The following is a 6,835-nucleotide window of genomic DNA, read 5'->3' as shown; positions in this document are numbered from 1 at the left end:
GCCTGTCCTGCCCGCTGCTCCGCTCTGCAGTGCTTTTCAGTCAATCCAGCTGTTCTGCTCCCTGTTCTGTCTCTGGTGAATCTTTTCAACCTCTGTGCCTCTGGTCTGTACCACAGCTCTTGTACGCATAAATAAATAAATCTTAAAACAACAACAACAACAAAGGACCAATTTTGTTGTATTTGAAGGTCACATGTCTTAATCCATGTACTGTTTTGTCTTAGACATAAATGTTGTGATCACCTTTTATTCTAAAAGAGAGGACGGATGGCTCTCCAAATTTATATTAAAGAGCCACTGTAAATATCAATCTCTTAGCCAGACATATCAGTCCCACTGATCTTTTAATTTGGGGGGTAATCCCATAGAAATTGGGTATTATTTTATTTACTAGGTATATTTTCTTTAGTAGATTAGGATATTGAGATTTTTTAAAAAACAGATCATGCATTTTAATAGGATTGTAGATGTGTTCTAGCCACCAAGACAGATTTTTTTTGTACTTTTAAAATTTATTTTATGGCCCTCCCTGGTGGCGCAGCGGGTTAAAGCACAGCACTGAGAATCTGAAGCCATTTACGCATGAGTTCGATTCCCGCCTGCCCCGGAGGTGACCACATGGCGAGCCAGACCTCTCCTGACCCGCCCGCTGCTCCCCTCAGCAGTGTACTTCGTCGATCTGCCTGTTCTGCTCCCCACTCTGTCTCTGGTGAAGCCTCTCACCGCCCCTGAGCCTCTGGCCTGTACCCCAGTTCTGTATGAATAAATAAATAAATCTTTAAAAAAAATTTATTTTATAAAATTAAAAATAATATTATAAGCAACAGGCCTTACTTCTCTTTGTCCTCTCTTTATCTATCCTATGGCTGATTTTTCTACCCAGACGCATGCCTCCACACGATAGGATTTAATCTGTTGTTGTCTGTTAATATGACTAGACACAGAGACTTGTGTTGGGACGTGTTCGTCAGCATTTCCCAGCATGTTTCAAGGAACCTGAGCAAAATGGGCACGCGGTTCCTATGCCCGGTACACCCATTTCACAAGCAGTGACCAGGCAGGGCACATGTGGGCACTCCTGGCACACTCACTCCCTGCCCTGTAAGTCAAGGGCAGAAGAGCAGGGCTATTTCTCTAGTCAAGGAGTTTGTCTTTGGGTCCCACTTTCTCAGACATCTTCCATAGCTTTCCCCCTTCCTACCTTGTGCCTACACACAGTTGTTTCACGCTCTAAAATAAAACAGAAGGTGAGGCCACTTTTTTTTTTTTTTAAAGATTTATTTATTTGTGCATACAGAACTGGGGTACAGGCCAGAGGCTCAGGGGCGGTGAGAGGATTCACCAGAGACAGAGTGGGGAACAGAACAGGCAGATCGATGAGGTACACTGCTGAGGGGAGCAGCGGGTGCGTCAGGAGAGGTCTGCCACGCCATGTGGTCACCTCCGGGGCAGGCGGGAATCGAACTCTTGCGGAAGCGGCTTTAGATTCTCAGGGCTGTGCTTTAACCCGCTGCGCCACCAGGGAGGGCCCAAGGTGAGGCCACTTTTGAAGAACAATTACAATTTCAGTGTAGCACAATTTCATCTCATTAAAACATTAGCTTTGTAGACTATAAGCCCTAAATAAAACTATTCAGGGATTCCTTTTCTGTCCCTCCCTCTGTTGGTCTGGATGAATCTTAATGAAGTCTCAGCCTCTGACCACTGTACAGTCCCATCTCAGCCTTTGTCATTCTTTTCTGATTGCTGGAAGAGAGGTCACTGATGGACACCAAGTCCATTTGACAGGTTTCTTTTAGCTCCTCCTGTCTTTGAAATGCTGGTTTTCCTGAGGAAGACGATGGCCTTGCTGTCCTGTACTAAGTGGTCTAGATAGACTGATGATAGTCATCCCCCCTCCCCCCCTTTATTCTCAACTTAATCCCTTGTATTTGTATTTATCCTTTCGTGGATTTTATATCAGTTGTCTTCTTTTTCTCTCTGTCTTAAATTTTTAAATTTTGTTTAAACATTTTCACTTAGGCTGTTCTCACAGGTGATTTGCCATGCACAGCAGTTTGTAGTACCTTGAGAGAAATTTCCCATCGTTTCCCTTCATTCTGCTCAACTCTGCTCCTGAGTACAGTTACGAATTTCCTTCTCTTTAACTGAGACCATATTTCTTTTTAAAGTACTATAGCTGGTATTGATGGTTAATAATGCACATGTGTTTATTCCTTCAAGGGCCTTTTACATTTTTCATTAAACTTTTTATCTTGCGGTAATTGTAGATCGAGTTGTGAGATAGTTACACCTCTTGAGTTCTCCCAGTGGGAACATGTTACAACGCAAAGGGCAAGCTCATAATCCGGGTACTGACAATGAGACAGTCAAGAGCCAGAACAATTCCATTTCGTAGGAGCTCTCTGTTGCCTGGAGTCATTTCTGAGTGGGGGTTCTGGGCAACGTGCTGCGCCCCACAAAGGATGCAGAAAGGAAACAGACCGGATCCAATGGAAATCGCTTCGGGACAAAGTAGAAAGTGGGAAGCACCACAAGAGGCATCTCTAACGAGGGAGTAATTACTCTTTGCTGAGGGGATCAGAGAAGACTTGTAAGGGCAGATACAAATTAAAAGTAAGAGGCTTAAATCTTCCAATGGAAAGTAAGGACTGACACACCTCCACACTCCCTACCCTTAGAACATTTGCTTTAGTAGACATGCACATTCTTTATCTCTTTGAAAACTAAGTAATTCTTTTTAAAAGTTAAGTAAGACTTTGGCTGACTTTATGATGGAGGACTGGTTTTCTCCAGGTCCTAGGGAAGGTACTTTGGAAGGTAAACAGTCAAGGGAAACAGAATGCCTGTCTCCGTGTCTGGGGAAGGGGAGCCCACCTGTTCTAGAGAGGGTGATGGCTCCTTTGTAGAAAGCCTGTTGGCTAGCACAGGTGGGGACGCCACCACCAGGTAATTTTGGATGAACTGCCTGTGGCAATGGTGCGGGAAGTCCCTTCCTTGGGGACTCGTCACTGGACACCTGTAGAGCAGGGGTGGGCTGGAATGCGTGTGCCTGGCTGGATGAAAGGGGGAGATTTCTTTCTGTGTTGTTTTCTTCCAGGGGATTGACTCTGATGGGATCACCTTCTGGTGCAATGTTTATCCACTAATGGAAAGTGTTTTCTTTTTTAGATTTTATTTATTTATGTATACAAGAATTGGAGTACAGGCCAGAGGTGAGCGGGCGGTGGGGGGAGGGGAAGAAGATTTACCAGAGACAGAGTAGGGAGCAGAACAGGCAGATCTACTGAAATACACTGTTTGGGGGAGCAGCAAGTGAGATGTCTAGGAGAAGCCTGCTGCGCCTTGTGGGTGAGCTCCCTGGCTGGGATCAAACTTGTGCTGCAGAGTCTGCTGACAGCTTCATAGTGCTGTGCTTTAACCCACTGCACTACCAGGGAGGGCCCAAAGTATTTTCTTTTTTTACTACTTTTGTGGGGAAACTTTCTGGATGGGGATATTGTGTTTTTAGTGCCCTAACAAGCTTCACAGAGGGGCTAGCGCCTGCCTTTGGCTGGAAAGGGTACTTCCTATGTTGCAGGTGATCTACTTAGCAGTAGGAGACACTTCCCATGTGTAGTTTGTCCCATGTTAAGCAGGTTATCAGAGTCTTTGCTTGGAGATTAAAAAAAAAAGTCATATTTAGTAACACAGATTAACTGTTTAAAAAAGTATGTACCTTCATAAGGCTGTAAAACCAACATAACTACCCAGTTCTAAACCATTTTCATCACCTCAATAGAAAACCCAGTCTATTAAGCAGTCACTTCTAATCTTCCTATTCCCTCAGACTCTTTAACCACCAATGTGCTTTCTGTCTCCATGGATAGCAGCACTAAGCATTATAAACAAAGGGTGGAAATGATCCAAATTTCCATCAGTAGCTGAATAGACAAATAGTGGTGTCCATATACACAATGGAATATTATTCAGCCCCGAAAAGGAACAAAATACTAATACTGACTGCAGTGTCTGTGTACCTTCAATGCTACACTGAGAGGAGCCACACCAGGGCACATATTGTATGTTTCTATTTATATGAAACATCCAGAATTGGTTAAAAAAAGTTTTTAGCACATATGGAAACACATTACATGCCAGGCTTTGAACCCTTATCAGAGATGGTGCAGTCATTCTGTGGAGTGTCTGGTAAACAGAAGTCAAGTGGAAGGAGCAGGACGTAGAAATAGCAGAGGATGACTGGTGACAGAGGGAGCAAGAATTTACCACTACTCCTCTGCGTGGACATCAGCATTGCCTCCTAGAGCAAGTCTCGTCTGGTATGGCTGTCCTCTGACAGGAGGCTGGCCGCTTCCTGGTCCTGGATAAATGCCCTGCACAGCCACGATAATAGTCCCAGTCCAGTCCCTGGAGTTGAGCATTTATGTGTTCGGATGCCTTGATGGAGGACCCAGCTTTGGCTTTCTCTTTTGTCCTCTCTAGAAACTTCCCTATGTGGATCACATTCAAAGGAACAATGTAGTTCTTATCTGTAGCTAAAGTTCACACATCTTTGGGTATCATTTTCTTATTTGTCTTCACTGATGACTTGAGTTATTGAGTTCCATGTTCTGGCTTAAATGTCCTGGAAATCATCGCCTCCTCCTCCCAACACACCCCCAAACTAGGCCTGCATTCTTTCTGTTGACCAAGTCTAACTGCTTCCTGTTTTCCAGCCTATCCAATTAAATAAGATAACGTATGAGCCCTTTGTGACAATACCGAGACTAGTATGTTCTTCCCGAGTATTCTTGCTTCTCCAGATAAGGAAAACCTGGCAATCCAGGTCCATCACAATCCAGGGCCAGCCACTGGCCCGTGAGGCGTCCATCTTTCAGGAACATGTGACTACTGCCCGCATACAGACAAGAGCCAGCCCTGCTGGTGGCCTTCAGCCAGCTCTGCTCTTCTGTGCCCACCTGTTTTGCCCAGTTATATGCCCACCTTGCATTCCTATGCCCCTGGCCCATGACATTTAACTCTTCCAAGTCCTCCTTCCCCAATGTCTAATACAAGCACAGCCCACCAGCTTTTCATACAATTGAGTCTTGGGGTTCCTACCTTCTTTTGACCCAGCTCAACATTAAAGCCCTTTATCTTCCCAAGCCCTTAGTGGCATACCTTTGGCATGTGTGTGCAGGGGTAGCCGCACCCTCGGTGTCTCCACAGCACCCTCCAACTGTGCAAACCAACTAGACAAATGGGCCTGTTCCAGAACAAATCACCCCCACATCCTGTGGCCCCTTCTCTGCTCTCACTTCTTCCTGCTCCACATGGGCGCCTTAGTTTTCTGCTACCAGCACGGGGCTCCCCAGCTTGCTCTGTCTGGACTCTGCTCCCTCACAGTTGTTGTCAGATGCATCTGCTTCTGCTCCCCATCCTTCTCTTTTTCGCTTGCTTTCAGTTTCCCAGTCAGACTGTAAGTAGCGAGCACTTCAGCTGCTCTGCACCCTTGCTGTGGAGGGCATGGTGAGTGTATTGATGGGCAGGTCCCTTTCTAAATAAGCTGCTATGTGAGAACTGGTCTCAGAAGCCATACGTTTACCTTTTTATAAAGAGACAACTTACAAAAGAAACTTTACCTGTACACAACCAATTTTAATTATGTTTCCCTATAGGTTTGGAAGAGGGAGGCTCACATGTTGGTTATTTGATGAATGGTACTTAAAATATATAGAATAACAAAAATGTTATTTGTCTGCAGTTTTTAAGTGAGATTCAAAACGCTTGGTGGCCATTTTCTCCTTCTCTGGATTGACCAAGGGCTAGAGTGCATGTCTTATATTTTTTGGGGGACCTATCCCCGCTCTCTCTAATTAGTGGTGCTTCCCACCAATCCCTTAGTCTTACTGCTTATTGAATGCTTTCAAACAAATGAATGAATATCAGAGCAGACAGTTTATATCTTGTCTTGAAAATGAATCAATTATTACCGAATTTATCTTTACATAGTTCTGTGCCGCGCCAGCACGACAGCAGAGATGGTCTGAGCGAAGGACGTCAGGATTAAAGCACACACTCCTTGGTCAGCAAGCAAAGGCACACTTTATTCTTCTCTCCTTCCCTATTTATCCCCTTCAGCATGGAGCCTGGGGCTGGGGGTAGGCGGAAGCTCTCAGCAAGTGCATCAATAACATGCAACAATAACATGGGGGTCAAAGAACACAAGGTAGCAAACACAAGGCAGGAACACTTCCTGCCTCCTGTTTTTCTGTTCTAGCACCCATGGCTCATTCTTTGTTTCCACACAACAGTGTGCATATGATTCTGTGGGGAGGTGGGGAGGTCTGTCCAGGCAAAGGACCCAACAGTTCTGGAAGTGTTCACCACAGGCCTTAGTTTTGTTTTGACTTTCTCATGGTACAGGGAGGGAAGGAGCTGCTCTCTTGGGATTACTGTTGTATATTTAGGTTAGAATGGTAATCCTTCCCTCTTGGGCGTGGTGCTAATACAGCATACCAACAATTATTCAGTTTAATGCAACTTAATTACATTTCATATATAATTTTACATGACTACAACACATCTACTTCTGTAAATAACTTCGAGAGTTTGGAGAAAATCATGGGGTCCCCAGTTTTTACCCTCGAAGATCACTATCTTTGAAACCTTCAAGAGCCACAATTGGCTGCTGATGCTTTGACAGAGAAACGTAGGCTCTTCGCTCTGTTTGAGGATGAGGGGAACCTTCTGTGTTTTCAGTCTAATGCTCTCCCAACTGAGCTATTTCGGCTGCCGCTATCATTTTCTATTTTGCGGTGTTAATCTTAAAGATTGAATGAAAGAGGACCCATTC

This window comes from Condylura cristata, unplaced genomic scaffold (genome assembly GCF_000260355.1).
Source record: "Condylura cristata isolate star-nosed mole 26May11 unplaced genomic scaffold, ConCri1.0 scaffold00017, whole genome shotgun sequence".
Classification (NCBI taxonomy): domain Eukaryota; kingdom Metazoa; phylum Chordata; class Mammalia; order Eulipotyphla; family Talpidae; genus Condylura; species Condylura cristata.
The sequence above is the reverse complement of the archived record's forward strand: the minus strand, read 5'-3'. Positions refer to the sequence as shown.